The sequence below is a fragment of the Ictidomys tridecemlineatus genome, chromosome 15 (assembly GCF_052094955.1).
Source record: "Ictidomys tridecemlineatus isolate mIctTri1 chromosome 15, mIctTri1.hap1, whole genome shotgun sequence".
Classification (NCBI taxonomy): Eukaryota; Metazoa; Chordata; class Mammalia; order Rodentia; family Sciuridae; genus Ictidomys; species Ictidomys tridecemlineatus.
In genome coordinates, this window is record NC_135491.1 from 2,586,689 (window position 1) to 2,606,774 (window position 20,086).

General features: G+C 55.4%; 2 long non-coding RNA genes across 11 annotated transcripts in view; both read left to right on the forward strand.

Moving 5' to 3' along the window:
- Positions 1–6,771, forward strand: LOC144370688 (uncharacterized). The gene is made up of 4 exons (XR_013430600.1): positions 1–2,260; positions 3,672–3,780; positions 5,201–5,252; positions 6,214–6,771. It is a non-coding gene; the product is annotated as an uncharacterized LOC144370688 (long non-coding RNA).
- Positions 6,772–20,086, forward strand: part of LOC120888070 (uncharacterized) — a 16,687-nt gene continuing 3,372 nt past the window's right edge. For 2 of the 10 annotated variants that reach the window (XR_013430590.1, XR_013430598.1), the window contains exons 1-6: positions 6,772–8,003; positions 8,582–8,703; positions 10,421–14,874; positions 15,343–15,531; positions 16,111–16,147; positions 16,483–16,815. This is a non-coding gene — a long non-coding RNA (uncharacterized LOC120888070). The remainder of the gene's footprint in view (positions 8,004–8,581; positions 8,704–10,420; positions 14,875–15,342; positions 15,532–16,110; positions 16,148–16,482; positions 16,816–20,086) is intronic. The other 8 variants (XR_013430594.1, XR_013430592.1, XR_013430591.1 and 5 more) reach the window with 8 other exon arrangements.

Here is a 20,086-nt window from a genome sequence, read left to right on the forward strand (position 1 = left end):
GTGATGATGGTGGTGATGGTGATGATGATGGTGGTGATGGTGGTGATGATGGTGATGGTGGTGATGGGTATCATGGTCATAATGACGAAGCTGAGAGGGCAGATGATACTGATGGAGGTGGTGATGGTGAAGGAGACAGGGGAGGTGCAGGTGCTTCCACAGGCACTCATTGTCACTACCTTGGATTTTCTCCTCAGCCACCTCCAGTGCTGGCTTGAGTCATGTTCTCACCCATCCCAACCAGATGGTCGACACAGGGCTTGGTGCTGAAAGATGATTCTGAGCTAAGCAGCTGGTGGCACCTTAAGTGACCCCAGGCACTTGATCTCCAAACTTGGAGTCTCTGTCTTCCCATCTGTAAAATGAGAGGAATAAACCTGTTGATGTTTGGTGTAAACTTTTGTACCCGAGGGGGAGAAGGTAAGACCAGCCTGTTCTACAAGCTGCAGCAGGGACAAGATCCTGCATCGTGTCCACAGAGGAGGATGTTGGTCAGCAGGTCTGCCAAGGCAGTGGAATCCCGAATGCCCTGATGGGGGCACCAGGGAACCATCCAGGTGCGTATGGAGACTGCAGCTGCAGGGCACTCAGTGCTCCCCATTGCTTCTGGGCTCCACTGCACTTCGGCCCCATGTCTGTGCGGCCACCATCTGCCCTGCACCCGCCTTCTCCAAGTGGATCGTATCAAGAATGGCGGCCCTTCAAGTTGGAGGACAAGCCACAGTGAGAAACAATTTTACTTCACAATTTGGCATGTGTGTGTGCATGCACGTGTGTAAACACACACACACCACTCCTCTCCATTCCCCCCCCAAAAGTTTGGGTTGATTGGATCTCTCCTCCTTCCCCTCCCCCCTGCTTCCCCCTTTCTCTCTCTCTCTCTCTGTCCCCCCTTCACTCTGTCCTGCTGTCTTTCCTCCATCTCTGTTTCTCTCACAAGTCATCTGGCAAGGTGCTAAAGAATTTCTCTAACAATTAATTAATATTGATCAGGCCCAAGGTATCCATCCTAATGCACGAGAGACCTGAAGTGCTGTCTGACCAGGTTTGCTCCGGCCTGTTTCTCCTAGGAAGAGCAGGTGGTTATCCAGAGTGTCCTTGGGTGTTGCTAGGTCATGGCTGGATACCAATCCCACACCTTCTCAGGGCCCACAGGTGTTGGTGGAGTGCATGAGAACCCCGGGTGGGGGTGGCTCCGACCATACGGCTGATGCTCTTAGTGTCAACCAGCCCTTGCCATCTGGGAAGAGGGACCAGAATCGCCAGATGTTCCAAATTTCCAAGACAGAAATCTGGATATTTTTAAAAGCAAAATCCCTCAGCTTTTAAATGTTAAAACTAATTCAAATACAAAAAATAAACTGTGTGGGCCAAATCAAGCCTGCCCGTGGGTTGGAGCTGGCTGGTCTGTAGCCCTGGTCTAGCCAGACGCTGAGCAGTTCCACCGTGCAGGGGGCAAACAGACGGAGAGGTGCCCACAAGAAGGCTGAGAGGCAGCAGCCAGAGGAGGGGGAGGGGAGCAGGGCGTGGCGGCCATGCCTCCTCCTCCGTGAAGACCTCCTGCTCCCGGTGTGACCCCCATGGCTGAGATTCTGGGAGGTTCCAGGTTCAGTGGCATGATTGTGAGAGTTCCAAAGAGATGGCCAAGTGCTGGGTCCTGGGCCCAGCACACAGTAGGTCCTCAATACAGGCAATCAGTAGTACATGCACTCAGCTGTGGTTTGTCGGCTGTTTGTCTCACAACCACTTGTGGAGTGTCTGCTGCATCCTAGGCTCTGCTCTATGACCTGGGGAAGTGGAGACAAGAAAGGAGACAGTCTCCAGTTAAAGGAATCGGCACTTCTGGACTCAGAGGGCAGAGAGTAAACCGGAGGCCAGCACCGTGTGCAGTTTCAGGAAGAGGAAAGGACGGCAAGCTCTGGGTGTGGTGCCGAGGGGTGTTGATGCTACAGAAGATGCCCAGGAACTGGGTGTCCTGCCTGAGCAGGGGCCAAGTGGAGGCTTGTTCATGATAGCGTGGCCCAGAGCTTGGACCTCGCAGCCAGGTGCCTGGCCTGAGTCCCGGCTCTGACGCTGACCTCCACCCTCTATGCCTCAGCCTCCACGTCTGTGGGATGCAACGGGCCTCCCCTGGGCTGCGTGAAGGCTGCGTGGGGGAACAGCTGGAGCCAGCCCTCAGCTGGCGTTAGCTACTGTCCACGGTGACCATTGACGACGATGGTGTAATCACTGCAGCGAAGCACGCACCTAGTGGGGGACGGTAAGTTGGAAGTGCAGGTGGGGTTCATCCCCATAAACCCACTGGGAGCTGAAGCTATTGTAAGTGGAAAGCTTCTAGTCCACCCAACCTCCCCAACACCCTACTGCCTAACGTGGGCGCGGAACACTGCCTCGGCCTGCAGCTGGGCAAAACCCAACGCAAAACCCACCTTACAACCAAGTGCCGGTATCTAGTGGAACCACTGAGGGCTGTACTCAAAGTGAGAGGCAGTGAGTGGCTCTGTGGATAGGCATTCACACCATCACGAAGCACAAATGTAAAGTCCCCACCATGAGTTGGGGACAATTTATAAATAACAGCCCTGAGGCTGTGGGGGGCTCAAATAGATCAAGGGGCTTCAGGTGTGCAGTCACCCCCACGTCTCTCTGCCTGCCCCTGTTTCCTCTCCTCCTCCTCCCTCCCTCCCTCCCACTTCTCTTCCTTAGTAAAGTTCTTACTCAGTACCAAATAGCTTTCCGACTCTATGTAAATCCATCAAGTCCCACACTTTCAATTCTGTGAATATTTCAATAAAATCAAAGCAGGGGCCAAGCATGGTGGCATGTGCCTGTAATCCCAGTGACTTGGGAGGCTGAGAAAGGAGGATCACAAGTTCAAGGCCAGCCTCAGCAACTTAGTGTGACCCTGAGCAACTTAGCAAGACCCTGTCTATAAATAAAAACATAAAGAGGGCTAGGGATGTGGCTCAGTGGTTAAGCACCCTGGGTTTAATCCGTGATAATTCTCCCCCATAAAAAAAAAAAGAAAAGAAAAATGAACCAGGTACATTAAAATAGACTGAAAATATTAATCTAGAGCTTATATATCCTTTACCCATGTTTTCATATATATGTCTCATATATATAGAAAATATATGTATGTTTTCAAACATTCTAATCACATATCTATTACTTTTTTGGGGAGGGGTACCAACGATTGAACTCAGGGCACTCGACCACTGATCCCCACCCCCACCCCTATTTTGTATTTTATTAGAGAGAGGGTCTCACTGAGTTGCTTAGTGCCTTGCTAAATTGCTGAGGCTGGCTTTGAACTTGTGATCCTCCTGCCTCCACTTCACAAGCCCCTAGGATTACAGGTGTGCGCCGCTGCACCCAGCCTCACCTATTACTTTTTAAAAAATATTTTTAGTTGTAGTTGGACACGATACCTTTATTTTATTGACTTATATGTGGTGCTGAGGATCCAACCCAGGTCGCGGCATCTGCTGGCTGTACCGCCCAGCCCCAGCCCCAGCCCTCCAGACTCGCCTCTGTACACTGAGGACCGAGGATCCCCTGCCAGGGAGCCTGGGCGCCAGGCTGTCTGTTGAGGCCCTGATGGGACAAGAGGCCCAGGAAGGGCGAGTTCATTCCCTGGTCTTGACCTGGGACGTCCATCTTCTCCTCAGGACAGCAGAGCTCCTGGTTCTCCAGCCTTTGGACTGAACAGTACCCCTGGCTTCCCTGGTCTCCAGCCCAAGGAGAGCATGTGGCGGGACTTCCCAGCCTCACAACCGCGTGAGCCAGCTCTCATCAGCCTCTTCCCGTCTGTGGTCCATCGGCCTGTCATTTGCCTACCTGCCCACCATCAGTCTATCCACCATCTAGCTTCATCTACTGGTCACATGTCACCTCTCATCCACCTACCCACCCCTGTCTACCTCCCTACCATGTCTACCTACCCACGCCTGTCTACCTCCCACCCCTGTCTACCTACCCACCCCTATGTACCTCCCACCCCTGTCTACCTCCCACCCCTGTCTACCTCCCTACCATGTCTACCTCCCACCCCTGTCTACCTCCCACCCCTGTCTACCTCCCACCCCTGTCTACCTCCCACCCCTGTCTACCTACCCACCCCTGTCTACCTCCCACCCCTGTCTACCTCCCACCCCTGTCTACCTCCCACCCCTGTCTACCTCCCACCCCTGTCTACCTCCCACCCATGTCCACCTGCCCACCCCTGTCTACCTCCCACCCCTGTCTACCTACCCACCCCTATGTACCTCCCACCTCTGTCTACCTACCAACTCCTACCTACCCACCCCTGTCTACCTCCCACCCCTGTCTACCTCCCACCCCTGTCTACCTCCCACCCATGTCCACCTGCCCACCTGGCTTCTGTCTCTTCTGCTGGTTCTGATTCTCTGGAGGACCTGATGAATAGAGCGGGGTTCGACCTGAATCAGACCCCACACCCCTAAACACCTGAGATACAAAGACGAGGGGGGAACTCCAGAGAGGCGCTCACTAGGGCGCCTAATGGCGGGAGTGAAGCCACAAAGACTTCAGAGGAAGGCCTGGCACCTCCCACAGACCCACACCTCCCCCGCCCGGGCCCACAGGTCCACTGTCAGGCCTTCACTCGGAACCTCACTAACCATGCCCAGGGCCCTGCAGGAGTGTTCAGGGCAGCTCCGTCCACGCCCCTCAGGCTGGAAACCGCCAGTGTCCAGGGGTGGGAGGAGGGGGTGGGAAGCCGCGGCCTGTCCAGGCAGCAGTAAGAGGGGACAAACCAAATCACGCGAGAACCAGGGTCTAGGGTCATCCTCCTGAGTGAGAAAAGCCAGTCGCAAGAGTCCCACTGCCTGTGGCCATTTGAGGCCGTCGCAGAAGAGGTGAAGCCACTCTGCTGTGACGAAGCCAGGGGAGCAGGAGTGGCCTCTGGGCAGGCAGGGCCCGGCTGCTGGGAAGGTGCTGAGGGCACTTCTGGACCCGTCCAGGGCACGGGGCGTGGGGTGACATTCACAGGTCACACTAAGGATGAGCCACTTGAGCGCTGAGGGACCTGTGCGCCATGTGCCATGCTCAGCTGGGACCAGGAAAGCCAGTGGTGCCACCCAGCCCAATTCCTAAGGCTGGAGAGCCAGGAGCTCTGCCGTCCCACGTCCCACGGGGAAGACAGATGTCCTGGGATGTGCCTGCTTTCCTTCTCCAGGGAGTCAAAGAAGGAAACGACGCGGGTCCCAGGAGGAGAGACAGGTGCTAAGGCAAGCAAAGAGGGACCCAGAGGGGGACCCAGCGGGGGACCACCAGGTGTTCACTGCAGCCGTCCATGGTTTTTATGCTTCAAATTTTTCATGATAAAAATGTTGAAAAAAAATTAAAAAATAAAAATGTTGAGGAGAACAGGGCAGGATCTCATTTGAGTGATAAAATATTTTGGGATTATAACCCAGGTACAAAATAAATATGAGTCCATCATGGTATTAACAAAGGAGTGGAGAAGGCAGTAAGCCTGGGAGAAAAGGTAGGCCTCTCAGCAGAATAATGTCCAGTAGTCTATGCGGAAGTTCTGCCCCCCACAGGGGCAGCTCCCCACGACTCAAGGATGGGCAGGGCACAGCCTGACAAGGGAAGAGAGGGACCGACTGCAGAGGTGGGAAACCTAGCCAGGGGCTGTGGTGCACACCTGCAGTCCCCGCGACTCGGGAGGCTGAGGCAGGAGGATCTCAACTTCAAAGCCAGCCTTAGCGACTCAGAGGACCTGTCTCAAAATATAAAGAGGACTGGGGATGTGGCTCAGTAGTTGAGCACCCCTGGGTTCAACCCCCAGTACAAAAAAAAAAAAAAAAGGTTGAAGTTGGGAAGCCTGACAATTCCTCAGCCAGGTGACCGAGGTCCAGGTCATGTCGTGACGTCACATCGACTAAGTGCAAACTTAAAAGTATTCTAAAATTAAAATGTTACTTTAAAAATATGAATATAAAAAAAGATCAGAGAGCTAGTTGACATGCATTCTGCGGTCATGAATAACTAATTGGAACAAAACAAAATAAAATAAAAAAACGGCCAGGGCTCCCTAATGGAGAGGGACTCAGCTCTGCCCGTCCCTGCCCTGCCACCTCCTGGCCGGCCCGAGCCCCTTTCCGCACGTGCTGCGGTGGGAGGGTCAGGAGATCCTCCAGATGTTCTTGCCATTTTTGGGTTTTCCCACTGTTGCAATTTCAGGTAGTCCAGCCTGACCTGCCATCAGTTTGTCTCTCTGTTGTACAGTCAAAGCCACCGTCCCTACGTGGTGGAGGCCGGAGCCAGGACCCCAGGGAGGGCACCAGGGCACAGGTCATCGTCCTCTGTCCTTGCTGTCTCCCTGTGCTGCTGCCCGGTTCCTGTGGGCATGGGGGCGGGGAGGTGCACCCACCCTGCTGCTTCCCCCTGGCTACTGCTGCCCCGGTTTGTGCCAGGTGGGCAGCTGGCCTCTGTTGGTCTCATAGTCCCCGTCCCCTTTGCTTGATCCTCCAAGAACCCTGCCTTCTGTAGTTACTGTCAAAGTGTTGTTGGTGTGATGCCCTTTGGCCACGCCCCCGGGAGTAGCCTGGGGTGGGACAAGCAGGTGTGCCTGGTGGCCGTGAGAGCACAGCTGGGGTAGCAGGGCGCTGCATTGGATTGGTCTCCGCCTCCCCATTCCTGTCCTGGGACCTCAGACCTGACTGTGTCTGGTGGCGATCCAGGTAAGACCTGACTGTGTCTGGTGGTGATCCAGGTAAGACGGGGTCGGGGCGGGGGGGGGGGTCCTAATCTAGCAGCTGGAGTCAGAAGAAGAGGCGGTGGCCAGTGTGGTGGTGCATGCCCAGCCACTCAGCAAGGCTGAGCAAGGATAGTGAGTTCAAAACCAGCCTCAGCAACTTGGTGAGAGCCTGTCTCAAAAAGCAAAAAGGGCTGGGGGTGTGGCTCAGTGGTAGAGCACCCCTGGGCTCAATCCTGGGTACCAGAAAAGGAGAAGGAGAAGGAGAGGAAGAGGTGGTAAGGACGCAGACACACAGAGGGACGGCATGTGAGGTCCCAGGGAGAAGGGTCAGAAGAAACCAGCCCCCAGCAAGGTAGGACACGCTCTGCCCTCCAGATCTGGGAGGAGCTGACTTCCCTGTGGAAGGGGCCTGTGGCCTTTCCTGGAGGCCCCGCAGCGGGAGTGAGAAAGAGCCTGTTCAGGGGTTGGACACTTGGGTCATTTGAGTTGGGTCGAAGCTGGTTCTGGACGGGTGTCATCAGGAGGCAGTAGGAGGTACTGCCTGCAGGAGGGCAGAGAGGGTGGGCAGAAGCCTGTGCTGGGCAGATGTGCAGCGTCACCATCAGCCAGGCCTGGGGCATAGCGGGGCGCCCAGTGCCAGTGTCCCAGGTCCCAGGGGGTGTCCTCCTGGAGCCTGTCCTGGGGTGTCCTGGTGGTGCACCGTTCTGGGCTCCTGTTCTCCTTCCTGGGGAGAGGCCTTCTGCCAGGTACCACACGCGTCCTCCCTGTTCACGTGGCCTTCCGACCACTCCTGGTGGCTGGAAGGCCTGCAGAGCTGAGGGGCGTCACTCCAGGCTGGCCCAGGGACCCTCGTCAGACGCTCTCTCCATCGGCCATCTGCAGGACGCTCCTGAATGGCCCTCCCTGCAGGGCGCCTGCAGCAGACCCCGGGTGAGGAGAGAGAAGCAGATTGTTACCCTCTGACCAGCGAGTCACCTGGCTTCCCCATGCCCAAGCGCGTCCTGTCCCCTGGGAGATGGGCGTTCTCTCGCCCTCCAGACCCCTGGGCTCCTGTCTTCCAGGACCTTCCCCATCTCTCTCCCCTCAGGTGGCCCTCTGGGCTGTCTCCAGGCAGTTTCCGGTGTCACAGGCCACAGTGCCAGAGAGGGCAGCTCAGTCCACACTCCCCTCCCCTCCCCCGTGCCCCAAACCTCAGGGACACAGTCCTTGTGGCCTGCCGTGCTGAGCCACCAAGAAGTTTTAAAGTACATCAGGAGATGTGGCCTTTGAAAAGGTTTGTTACTCACGAGACAAGGGACAGGCCACTCCACACAGGCCATGGGGAGGCCAGTGGGCAGAGCCCACCAGGAGAGTGGGCGGGAAGGATTGCTGCTTTCTTCAGGAGGGGACCTGTGGGTCAGGCTTGGGATCAGCTAGTTAGAATAGTTCAGTGGCTCGGCCACACGCTGTCCAGGTCCACCCCTGTCCTGGGGTGGTAGGCACAGAGGCTCAGGGTGAGAGCCCAGCAGGAGGGCCTGGGCACGGGCTCCGTGTGTGCTGATCTGTACAGAAGCCAGTCACAGGCCAGGGGTTTTCGTCTCTAGGAACGAGCTAGTCCCCGGAGGGGTCCCTCTGGGCTGAGAAAAGAGCCAAACACTAAAGAGACGTGTGGAGCCCCAAGCCCTTCTGCTGGCCCTGGTCAGGAGGGAGCTGCTCAGTGGGGAGGTGAGGACTTGAAGGCAGGAGCCTGCAGTTCATTTTCAGGAACAGAAGCAGCAGGGAGCGTGAGGCAACCGGGCCCAGCCGGGAAACTTGGCAGGAAACGCGTGTGCTCCGGCAGGTGAGACCAAAACGGAACTGTCACATTTACAGCATGACAGGCGCGTAGGGATCGCACCCACCAAGGAAGAGCCGGGAAGCCCTCCAGCCCTGCAGTGGCCTCTGGGCAGAGCCCCGGTGCACCTCACCTGGGCTGTGGGAAGAGGAGCATCCAGGTACCTTGAGCCTTGTTTTCTGTCCTTCTTCTTTCTTGTTCTCAATTCCTACTGGCTGAAGAGTGTGAGGAAATCCTTACTTTATTTAAAAAAAAAAAAAAACCCAAAAATCATGCTTAGAAATGTGGGCAGAAAGAGGCAGCAGTCCAGAGCCCGTTAGTGCAGGCCGGACGGGAACCCCTGGGCCCCACAGTGATCCACCCTGCAGGGAAATCTTTTCGAGGAGGGCCCCGTGCCAGACCTGGCTTCCGCTTGGATACCTGCCTCCACAGATGTTGGTAGCAGTCCTCCCTCCTCGGAGGTTGGAATCGGTAGATTGGTACCTGGGAAGGGGCCAGGTGGTTAGAGGTGGTCAGAACCGGAACACTAACACTATTGATCATTTTAAAGAGACAATTCAACGACAGCATCATCCCGACCTAGTGCCACCCCCACCTCTCCTCTACCAGAGGATGTCTGTGCCCTAGGGCAGCTGCCCCGGCTGCTGTCCCTACGGGCAGCGCCGATCTGCTTCCTGCACCTGGGGATTGGCTTCCTCGGGGTATTTCCGTCCGGGGATCACGGAGTCCCTGGCCCCTTGTGTGCCTCCTTCAGTGCAGCAGAGGCTCCTCCACAGTGGGGGCGTCCGCTCCGTCCCAGCTGGGTGGTGATCCCACACACGGAGGACCGGCTCCATCTCTTCCATCTTCTTACTACCGGCCACCCTGCTGCTGCCCCGAATCGCTACACCCGCCCGCGCTGTTCCTGAGAAGGGGCACTGGAGTGGGCGGGCCAGGGGTGGAGTGGAGTGTCCCCTCAGCGAGGCCATGGCGTCCTGCACAGCCCCTGGTCAGGCTTCAGCTTCCTTAGCAGTAAAGGAGTCTGCGATTCACTTTGTAAAGTTGTTTCTAAATTTAAATAATTGACATTGAGGTGAACTATTTGTAACATAGAACTTGCTGCTGTGACCATCTCCAAGTGTCCAGTGCGTGGTCGTTGTGTCCACTCACACTATTGGCCACCGTGGCCCCGCCATCTCCGGGGCCTTTTTCATGTTCTGAACTTAATCTCCCGTCTGTCAGCCACCCCCTTCCCAGCCCTCTCCAGCTGTGGGCTCCTGTGGTCGGCTCTCCCTCCATGAATCTGACTCCAAGGTCACATTTTATCTGCTACCCTTCACCTCCCTCTCCTGGGCTCCTCGGAGTGGGAGGATGAGATTGGATACTATGTAGAGAGAGGCTGATGAGGATTGGTTACTATGTACAGAGAGGCTGCTTTGCCCTGAGGCACCTTGCATACATCTTGTCCAGAAGGGATCAGCACCAAGTCTGACACTGTTACCAGCTCAGGCAAAAAATCAGAGGTCCAGCGCCAGGGAGGAGCCCAGCAGCTGGGGGTGGGGATGGGTTATGTGGGGGGACCCCAGGGTATTGAAGGTGGGGACCTGGCCAGGAGGCTGAGACAGGCTGATCATGAGTTCAGAGCCAGCCTTGGCAGCTTAGTGAGACCCTAAGAAACTTAGCAAGACCCTGTCTCTAAATAAAACACAGACAGAGCTGGGGACATGGCTGTGTGCTTAAGCACACACACACACAAAAAAAATCAGGAGTGAACATAAAGGTACAGAAGCTGCCCTCAAGGGAGTTCCTGATCCCTCAGACCCCAGGGGCTGCCCACGAAGGCTGGCTGCTGTCTCCCAGGTGGGTTTCCCTGGGTGGAATCTGAATCTCTCCCCCAGGGAACACCAGTGTCTCCCGGGGGTGGGTCCCCCCATCCTCCTGGATGAAGAGAAGAAGAGTGTGGAGGACCTCCGTCCACCTGCTGGCCTGAGGGCCCCCGCATCGTCCTTGGTAACAGAGTCAGGTGGTCACCCTTGGATGCAAGGGAAACAGGGAAAACCATCCCTGGTGGAAGCCACTGCCCGGGAATTCTACAAGACCACGAAAGGGAAATCACATTTATTTGGGGGAGAGCAGCAGACCTCTCTGCTTGGTGAAGAGGAATCAGATGTTCGGCAAATGAGCACAGTCCCATGGCCCCCCTCCCCGGAGACCCACTCCTGTGCTCAGTGGAATGGCCACCCGCACCTGTGGGTGACATGAGAGGGAGGCACCAGGCTCCCTGCAGAGAGCAGCTCCCGGAAGGCTCCTGCCACAGACCACCAGGAGGGAGGGAGCAGGGGTGGCCGCTGTGGCTTCTCCTCCACTTTCCTGAGCTCTGCTTCCTAGGGCCCAGCTGTGCCCGTCTGTGAACATGAGGGGCAGACCTGAGGTCAGGTACCCATCCAGCCCCAAATCACCAGCTCTGCTCTGGGCCCCCCTTGGCCAAGTGCATTGGAGTGGGGACCTGGCTCCAGAGAACTTTTCCCTCCACCTTAGAAGGAACCTTTCTTGGGCTCCTGCAGCCTGGCTCTGTTGTAAGCAGCCACCATGGATCAGCTCTCCTGACCTTCACCCTGGTTCTGTGAACTGGACACTGTCCTTTGGGCCACTCTGTGACGGCGAGAGCAGAAGTTCAGAGGAGGTGAGCCAGTTGATCAAGATCACACAGCCAAGGGTGAGCCGGGCGGGGATCTGAGAGCAGCACTCGGGGCCCCACAGCCAAATGCGGTCCCTCCTGCACTCCACATGGGGCTGTAAGACCTCTTCAAACAACCCCCAGCAGACGCACAGCTGAACAAAATGTGACCTGTCCATCGGATGCAAAGTCACTCAGCCGCAGAGTGGAATGGAGGCGTGACACACTGAATGTGAAAATACCGTGGCATTGGACACTTTGAAATGGTCAGTGCTCAGTGTTATGCCGATTTCACCTCAACCACACAAAAACCAAAGAAAAGCAACGGCAACAAGCAACAGCCCAGCCCTACTGGACATGAACTTCACATCCAGAAAGCCAAGGTTTAAATCCTCCCAGTGACCCATGGGTCTGCTCCTCCTCGTGCCCAAGGGAAGTGCGAACACGTGTCACACGAAGACTCACGGAAGGGTGCACACAGCAGATCCGCTCACCTGAGCCCCAAGCCACAGCAGCCAGGTGTCTGTCTGCACGCTCCTTCTGCACGCGGAGTCCCACGTGGAAGCCCAGGCATCAGGGACAACTTGGAAATTCTGAGCCGAGTGTAGGGCACCAGAAAGCAGGGCTTGCTCTCTCTCAGCTCTTGATTCTGTCTGCATGAAGTTCCGGAACAGTCCAAATCGATTCATAGTGGAAAAAATCCAAAGAGTGATCTCCCCTTGGAGAGAAGGACCAGGATTTGAGAAGCAGGGGTATGTGGGAGCTGGAAAAATGGCTACGTTCTGTCTGGATGGGGTTTAGGTCCACAGTGGTCTCAACAGTGTATTTCAGAGTTGAGAATTTCATTATATGCCATCTTCCTTCCTTCCTTCCTTCCTTCCTTCCTTCCTTCCTTCCTTGGTCGCCAGGGGTTGAATTCAGGGGCACTCAACCACTGAGCCACACTCCATCCCTTTTTTGTATTTTACTTAGAGACAGGGTCTCACTGATTGCTTAGTGCCTCACTTTTGCTGAGGCTGGCTTTGAACTCTCAATCCTCCTGCCTCAGCCTCCCGAGCCACTGGGATTGCAGGCGTGCTCCACTGCACCCAGCTGTCTGCCGATCTCAACACAAAGAGAAAGCGGAAACCGTAAGCCCAAGTTGCTGGAGTGTGTGTGTGTGGGGGAGTGGGCTGCTGTCTGCACCACGGAGACCCCAGGGGGACTGAGGACAGGTGGAGGAGGGTGACGTCAGGGGTGGAACCCGGCGGGTTGCACTGGTAGGTCTTTCAGCTCTTCTTTGTGTTTGAAGAGCCTAAGGAAATGCCCGAAGGAGCCTGAGCCCACAACCACCTTCTCTCCCAAAAGTTCTTCATCTCTCAGTTAAAAAAAAAGTCTCTGAGCACCTGGCGGGAGGCGAATGGGAAGGCGGTTGATCTAAGGCCTCACCGTGGCTGCTGGGCACAGGGCCCTGCACAGGGAGACCCTTCTCCTATGTGGAAAGCAGCTCCGACCCGGGAATCTGACTTGGCCTCCTTGCCCCACCCTTTGCCGCAGAGTGGGCCAGGTCCTGGGCGATGCTGGTCACCTGGCCCCCGCAGGGGCTTCTCTGGGGGACGTTAAGGCAGAGACACAGGGGTGGTGCTGTGGCCGGCCGCCTCTCTGGACCGAGGCCCCACGGGCCTGAACCTGGCTCCTGACCTGCGTCCTCCCCTCGGGTGGCCCCTTGTCAGGGTCGGGGTTTCCAGCCTCCTGTTGGTTTCCACGAGCTGCTGGTGACTGTGCCATCCACCCCTTTGCTGCCACAGCCAGCCAGCCACTTTAAATCTGTCATACATGTGTGCGTGTGTGTTGTGTGTGTGTGTGCGTGTGCGTGTGCGTGCATGTGTGCACGTGTGTGTGTGCGTGTATTTATACTTATTTATTTTTTTGTGCTTCAACCCAGGTTCCTGTACCACAGAGCCACATCCCCAGCCCTTTTTATTTATTTATTTATTTATTTATTTATTTAATATTTATTTTTTAGTTGTGATGGACACAGTATCTTTATTTTTATTTTTTTATCTTTATGTGGTGCTGAGGATCGAACCCAGGGCCTTGCACTTGCTAGGTGAGCACTCTACTGCTGAGCCACAACTTCAGCTCCTATGTCTTATTTTTTTGAGATGAGGGTCTTGCCAAGTTGCCCAGGCTGGACTTGAACTTGCCATCCTCCTGCCTCAGCCACCAGAGTAGGTGGGTGGCTGCCACGGCTCCCGGCCTGAACAGGTTTATGGGGACGTCCTTGGCCTATGGTGCAGCTCACCCACGGAAAGGGGACAATCCGGGTTCTTAGCCTGTTTGTGGAGTTGTGCAACCGCCACACAAGCAGACTGAGCGGCCAACAGGAAGCTGACACCACGGCCACCCCCCCCACACACACGCTGGCCCAGGCGGCCCCTTCTCTGATCCTTCTGTGTATCTGCCTATGCCCCCGTCCTTATTGTCCTTTGGCATCCTCCTTCCACACCGGGCTGCAGGGTCAGCCTCTGTGGAGTCACAAGGCATAGAACTTGTCCCATAATGCAAGGTCCACCCATGTTGATACCAGCGACAGAGCTGCCATCTCTTGGTGGCTGAATAATGTCCCTCTGTGTGCACCGGTCTCGGCTGGTCTGCAGGTGACTCCACTTCCTGGCCTCGGGACAGGGCTGCAGGTGTGGCTGTCCCCTCCACAGACTGGTTTCCTTTCCTTCGGGAGTGTGTACCCCGCAGCGGGGATCATGGTGTGGGGGGCTCCTGGGGCATCAGCAGGTCGTGGGGTGTGACTGGGTTTCCACAAACCTGCATGGGGCCTGGCTCTGCAACAGTTAAGACAGGGTCCTGGCGACAGCTCCTGCGTCCCCTCCACCGCCCCTCCCTGCAGCCACCTCACATTGTGAGGGCTGCTGTGTTTGAGCCCCTCTGCAAGCTCAGGGGGCAGAAACCATGGCCTGCAGCGTCGCCTTGCCCCCGCCTACCCTGGCACCCAAAGAACCCAGTGTTCACAGTGTCGACCCACACCTCCCGCTGCCAGCCGGAGCCCGAGGACTCTGGGGACAGTAGACGGCTCTGCACGCCACCATAACGTGAGAACATGTCACTGTTGGTCCAAACCCAGAGGGAGCAACACCTAGAGTGAGCCCTCACTGCCCTGGTCACGGGGATTGCGATGCGCCAGCGTGGCCCCGGGTCCCCACCCGTGTGCCGCTCTGGTGGGGACGGACCAGGGGAGGCCGGAGGGGGCAGGGGGCGTGGGAAGTCTGTGCCTTCCTCCCAGTTCTGCTGAGAACCACAAAACTGCTCTTTAAAAAGTCTATTAGAAAGAGTTTCCCCAGCCCAGCAGGTGCCTGGGGCCGGCCACCCTGGGCAGGGCTGTGACCCTCCAGGTGCGGTCTCTGGGTTGTGAAAATCACAGGTGTCTCCAGGCACAGCCTGGTGTGTGTATGGGGACCCTGGTCATCTCTGCCGACTCTGTGACTGCATGGTGATTTCCTGGAGGGTTCCGGGGATCCTGCTGTAATTTCCTGCTGGTTCTGGGCGTCCTGGCACCTGGACCTGGCTGCACACAATCCTTCACTGATTCTGGGGACTCTGAACAATGTAGGCCGATTTCCTGAGCCTGCCTCAGTGATCCGGCCTTGTGTAGAGACCCGACCACGTTCATGCGTTTATTAGGTAGAGTGCTGGCGAGGCCCCGTGTTTCAGCCCCTCTTCTGGGAACCGGGGGCATAGGTGGAACTCTGATCCTATGAATCCTTAAAGAACTGGCCGGGAAGGGAGGAGGGAGGTGAAGACATCCTATCGCCAGTGATGCAGAACCGGCCTGGAGCTAGGGAAGGAGCACAGAAGGAGGCCACAGGCCCTCCATGTACAGCTCTGTGGTCCCCGTCACATAGACTGGGTGCGAGGAACCTTAATGTGCAGGTCTAGAGCAGGAGCAAGGAAGCCCAACCTCTGTAAAGAAGGGGAGGAGGATTGCTGGGGTCGTTTGGGGGCTCATGGGAAGGGTCTCCTGCTATGAGAAGCATTTCCACTTCTTTCTTCTCTCTTTTTTTTCTTTTTTACTGGGGATTGAATCCAGAGACACTCTATCACATATATCCCCCGACCTTTTTATTTAATTTTTTTTTTTTTAAATTTTAGGGCAGAATCTTGCTAACTTGCTAAGGCTGGCCTCAAACTTGCGATCCTCCTGCCTCAGCCTCTGGAGCCTCTGGGATGACAAGGGTGCCATATTGATCCTGGCCACAGCTCAGCTTTCTAGTGGGATTCCAGGAGGTGTATCACTGCAGGTGTTCTGCCGTGCACACACAGGATGCTACAGTCCAGCTGGTAAACTGGGCATAGAGACTAGACGACAGTAACTAATAAAGCAGAACAATCATAGGAATACACTGTAGTAACAGCATGTGGACGAGGTCTGCCCCCCTCAAGCTGTCCTCTGGGGTCGCACTGATGGAGCAGGAGGGCCTGGGGTCATCACCCCTGCAGAAGGGCATGTCATTGGAAACCTGCCGCCTGCCCATTTCTGGAACTGCCCAATAGCATTTCCCCACCGTGGTGGCTGGTGGGTAAGCGAGGCTGTGGGTGGGAGGCTGCTGGAAGGTGCCCGTCATCCGCTGCCCGCCTCTGTCTGCAAGAGCACATGCCCACCCAGGGGTTGACACGTTGACTTTGCATGTGGATGGATCTCAGGAACCTCGAAGATGCGTGGCACACAGTAGAGGACCAACAAGCACTTTTTTGATGAGCTCATTTTATTGGTACCCAATGTGCGGTGCATTTTGACGTAATTATACAAACACGGGATATGATTTGCTCTAATTCAGTCTCCAGCGCTGCTTCTTCCCTACCTCCCGCTCCCCTGTTCCCTTTCCTCTACTCACTGATCTTTCTTCTATTTATTTACAGTGTTTTAACAAGTCAGTGCGCGTGGGGAGACACACAGGTGAGAGCCACTGTGGTGTATCTGCCTGTGTACACGGGCAAGTTCAGACCACCGCTGTGGTCCTCCCTTTCCCCGCCCTCCTTCCTCCCCCCCACCCCTTCCTGATCCCACTGACCTTTCTTCTATTTACCAAGACTCAATAAGGATTTTCTTCCCCTCAGCATGCTCTGCTATAAATATCTCCAACATCCACGTTGATCGTGTGTGTGTGTGTGTAATTCCTCACCCTGATTTGATTAGATGTTACCCTAGTAGCCAATGTTGTGCCCTCAACCCTTTTGACTGCATTTATTCTTGCGTTTTAGAGCATAACATATCTATCTCCGCTTTCCTAGCACAGGTCAACAGGACTTTTTGAATTAAAAAAAAAAATTGTCAGATGAAAAAACAAAACAAAAACCAAAGGACTTCAGAAGGGTATTTCTGCGCTGTGGTCACAAGAGGGAGCCCAAGATACACGTCAAGCTCCCGCGGCCTCTAGAGGGCGGTCTCCGGACCTCATCGCTGCCCACCTGGACCTCACACTCCTCCCGGGGCCTCCCTACCTCATCTGGAACACGGAAGAGAAAGTCCTGCGATGAGTCCCCTGAGCAGCCCAGGAGACAGGGAAAAAGCTGGAGCTCCCAGAAACCGTGGAAGCAGCCCTGAGGAGGGAAAGGAGATGGAAGGTACAGGAGCGAGCCAGTGGCAGGGAAGCTGGTGGGGACTGTAGTTAGCGTGTTCAGGTGGTTATCCCTGCTTGTGTCGGGGTGGGGGCCGGGTGAGATGGTGGACGTGTGAACCCGATCCACTGTAGCCATTTATATCCACACACACACAACAAAACTTCTTTTTTAAAAAGTATGTGGTACACCTTAAATATATACAGTAAAAGAAGTTAAAGAAAGATTACTGTGTATGTGCAAACTCATCAACCTGTGTACATTAGAATGCAGTTCTTTGTCATCGATTGTATCTCAGTAAAACTTTTAAAAACACTTATTTTTTAGTTGTAGGTGGACACGATTCCTTTCTTTATTTTGTTTTTACGTGGCTCGAACCCAGTGCCTCATGCAGGCGAACGAGTGCTCTTCCTCTGAGCCACAACCCCAGCCCCTCATAAAGCTTTTCTAATTAAATAAATAAAAACCTGTTGAACGAGTCATTAGGCTAAAAGCTACGGGACACGTCATTAGGCCAGCACAGAAGTCTGAGTAAGAACCAGTCCACTCCAATAGATGCGACCCACCGCACAGTCAGCGTGTGAAATCCTCTTTCAAGATGATTAAGTGGCAATTCTGGGAGGGCCGGGTGCTGCCAGGAGCTGCAGGATGTGCGGTGCAGACTGGAGGCCGCAGGGGAGGGCGCAGGACAGGAAGGAGGCCGTGGGGACCAGGAGGGGCCGGGAGTGGGCTTTGTGCCAAGTGCCACCGGGGAGAAGGGCCTCCCAGAGGGTGCTGGAAACCCAAGTGGCAGGGTGGGAGGGGGATGCGCCCCCAGTTCTGCACTGAGGGCTGGGGGCTGGGTGCAGGGAGGAGCCGCCCTGGGGCGGGCAGTCGGGTGGGAGTGGCCACGCTGAGCAGGTTTCTCTGACCCAGGAAGCTAGAGGCTCTTCTCTCTCCTCCGTCGTGAATGACCCCCACCTGCCGGCTCCCTGTGTCCTCCTCCTTTCCACCTGCTTCCAGAGTGTCAGGCTCCGCCCTTAATTCCCACTTCTCATGTTTTCTTTAAACAAAAAGTGTGTTTAAGACTCCCGACGTCCCTCCAAACGGCCTCTGATGCACCCAGCGAGTTCCGTAAGGACCCCTCTGCTCGCTCCTTCTCGTACCCTGGCTAAGGGCTCTGCCTCCGGGGGTGTCTCTAGGCTCATTTTCAAACATTTGTAGCAGAGTGTTTTGTAACTTCTGCGCTTTTGTAACTTTGGTGACTCCTAAGCTATGCTGACATTTTCTGTTTCGGTTTTGAAATGTGTATTTCAATCTTCTCACTTTTGGTTTCTGATACCATTTTGCAGTCAGAGGATTATGGTTTGTATTAGACCCACCCTAGAGCACTTGGGACCCCCTTAGTGGATTTTAGTACGTGGCTGGTTTTTGGAAAGGCCTCAGACATTCTTGAAAAGGATGTGGCTTTTCTACTAGTTGTGCTCTGCATGTGACAACGATCATATTAATAACCAGTGTCCGAGCCTCTGATAAGTCAGGCTCTGTCTGATTGCTTTTAGCCTGTTAACTTTAGAATAATAATAATAATAATAATAGTGATTTAGGTACTATTACCTTTTATTTAGCAATGTAAATTATTTTTGGTTCATCCAGGTTTTTTTAATTCTTTGTTTTGGTCCTGGGGAATGAACTCAGGGGAGCTTTACCACTGGGCCACATCCCCAGACCTTTCTATTTTAAGACAGGTTCTCACTAAGTTGCTTTGAGCCTCACTAAGTTGCCAAGGCTGGCCTTGAGCCTGTGATCCTCCTGCCTCAGCCTCCAGAGCCACTAGGATTACAGGCATGTGCCATCGTGCCTGCCTGTTTTTTTAAATCCTTGGCCTTTTTAACTGATGCATACAAATTGTACACGTTTATGGGAAACCAGTCGGTTCAATTTGATCCACTCAGGGCACAACGTCCCGTCAGGGAGAGTGTATTGATTCATTTGAGATCCTTCCTTCTTGATTTCTGAAATGGGCGGTGGATGATCATTATCTACAGTCACTCTGCTGTGCAGTAGCACCCGGGGCTTCCTCCTCCTTCCCGCTGTAACTGTCCCCAGCCTCCCCAGCCTCTTGTCACCACCGTTCCACTCCTGACACTGGGGGTGAGACTGTGAGGTTCCTGTCCTCCTGCACCTGGCTGACGTCACGTGACCATATCCAGTCCGTGCCTGCCGTCCCAGGTCCGTGCTGCTTTGGTGACAAGGGCATTCCACGGTACCAGTTTGCCCGGCCCTCTCCTTGGCGCGCAGCTGTCCTGGACCTACGGGTTCTGTTCCCATGTGTCAACGACGCCCAGTGCTGGGGTTGCCTCTCGGGTTCTATTTTTACATTTTGAGGAAGCTCCATGCTGTTTGTCGGGGCGCCTGTCCTAATCTACTTTCCCGCTGCAGAGTTCCTGTTCTCACAGCTCCGTTGGCCCCTCTTCTGAGCCTCAGCCTCCTGGCTGCGGCTCAGGGTGGTTTTGATTTGCATCTCCCTGGTGAGCAGAGACACGGGGAATTTCTTCCTGTTCCCCCAGTCCTGTGCGTGCACCCTATGGCCATTTGCATGTCTTCTTTGGAAAAGGCCATATTAGACCTGGTGACGGTTTCTGACTGGGCCGCGAGGCGGTTCTGGCTGGTGCCTGGGTGTTCTTGTCAGACTGTAAACGCACCCTCCCGTCCCGTCCCGTCCCGCCGAGGTCCTTCTGCTTTTTCTGTGCAGAAAGGTCAGTGACCTGGACCACAGAGGTTGTCCCTGGTACAGCTAGGACTCAGATCTAGGAACCTGTCCCCGGGCCTGTGCTGAGTGACCGCGCCTGGTTCACGCTTCCTGTGTGCCATGTGTGTCCTCGCTGGCTCACTCGGGGACGCTCACGGGCCGTCGGCTGTGCTCCAGGGGCCAGTCCAGGTGCAGCAGCCGAGCAGGGACCACTTCAGAAAAGACACCTGTGGCCTCACAGGGGCCAGGTGGAGTCTGTGGGGAACAGGCGGTAAAGAGTCCAATCGGTAAAGGACACCAAGGTTGGCGCTGGACCCTGAAGGAGGGGGGAGAGAGAGCAGGGAAAGGCGGTGCAGCCTGGAGGGGCAGCCGCTCTGCCCGGGAAGGTCAGCACCCAGCGGGAGGAGAGCCCCCACACCCCCGGGCAGGAGCACCCCAGGCAGAGGTCGCAAGGGGGACGCAGGCGGGCACCTTCTGGGCACACCTACCCAGGGAGACGGGAGGCTGCTCCAGAGTCGGCAAGGGGGCACTCAGTCAGCACTGATC